General features: G+C 29.6%; 1 protein-coding gene across 1 annotated transcript in view; it reads left to right on the top strand.

Moving 5' to 3' along the window:
• The window catches only part of LOC108772477 (sortilin-related receptor), a 13,178-nt gene that overhangs the window by 976 nt on the left and 10,677 nt on the right, over positions 1-1,525 (top strand). The window lies entirely within an intron of this gene.

The following is a 1,525-nucleotide window of genomic DNA, read 5'->3' as shown; positions in this document are numbered from 1 at the left end:
CCCCCCTTTTTTTTTTTTTTTTTTGGTAGAATGCACCACCACGAGTTTTCCGGACCGTCTGGGATTTCATAAACAAGACGACGTCGGAATGCGCGCCGTCATTATTTTGAACACTGTTGTTATATTAGGCTTGCTCCATCATTTTAACTGCGCGCAAACTTTTCTTTCGTTTTTGTCGAAGGTCGTGATTTTTGGCAATGATCGAATTTCTTTTTTTTTTTTTTTCCTGCGTAGTTATATGTCTTCCTTACGTCACGTCGCGCACGCTTAGTCATGTTTGTGATACGCACAAGAATAATGGACGTATGCATGCACTTGACTGCTTATTTTCGTGATAACAAAGGAAGCGCAGTTTGTCATTTAAGGAGATAAGAGTTATATGTATAGGAACTCCTAAAGAACTCTTAGTCAACAATAAGTTTAGTCAGCCACAATGTAGTTTGTGTAGTAATAATATATTTCCTTTATTTTTTTTTTTTAATTTCAAATTGATATTACACTCTTTACATTTTGCGGTCAATCTCATATCCGATTTTCTGATAAGCATGTTCCAACAGCTAATTATTTATGCTTTTATATAACGTTATTGTTAGAAAATAATTATTCTGTCTCTGCAAGCTCGTGTATGTTACATGCAGTGATGCAGTTTATCTTTTATCAGATTTATATAAAATTGAAGCTTTTTATTTCGGTAATTATGATATGCTTCATCCTCCTGCGTTATTTTTCTTACACAATATATTGTACGAAAAAAGGGATTAATGATTGTTTTATGTAAATGTTTAATCTTGGTTCAACTAACTGTTTAACTTCGTCTAGTTCTGAGAATTAAAAAAAGATAAAGAGTAAATGGAATCGAAATTACAGTTAATCTTTATTGATAAAAACGGACAAATAGCTTTTATTGTAATATAACTTGATGTCTGGTCGATATAACTTCAGACTTGAAGTCAGGGTACAAAAGTAACACACAAAAAGTTCATATAATCATATTTACTACCCAATTGTGACTTTGTTTCCGAGTTATAGATATTTCATTAATTCTTCTTATAAACTGAACGTCTCCATACATTTTTGTCTTCAGTTAATATCTTTAGTGAACATCTTAAACCCTGAATATTATTACTATATAATTTTTATTTATGTACAAATGAGGTTACAACAATAAGCTATGCTCTTAATGATTATCAGGTGTTTATCTGTCTGTTACATATTTAAAGCTGGAATGGGCAAAGATTTTTAAAATTTGGTTTGTTATATATCAGTTCTCTGTATCTCTAGTGATTCTCTAATGTATCTCTAAACATTCTCTAGTGATCAGTATTATAACGAGAAGAGCATGATAAGTGATTTCTTTAAACACCACGCAATATTTATAGAAAATTTACAAGATATTTGTAAAACTTATTTTCAATATTTTGTAAATATCTTTTCATTTTAGATTGCACAGATTATAAATATTTATTATAAAAATTATGAAATATTTATCGTATATATTATAGTAAATGCTATGAAAATATTTAAT

This window comes from Cyphomyrmex costatus, unplaced genomic scaffold, assembly GCF_001594065.2.
Source record: "Cyphomyrmex costatus isolate MS0001 unplaced genomic scaffold, Ccosl1.0 scaffold189, whole genome shotgun sequence".
Classification (NCBI taxonomy): Eukaryota; Metazoa; Arthropoda; class Insecta; order Hymenoptera; family Formicidae; genus Cyphomyrmex; species Cyphomyrmex costatus.
Note: the sequence above shows the minus strand (reverse complement) of the source record. Positions and strands in the feature narration are given on the sequence as shown.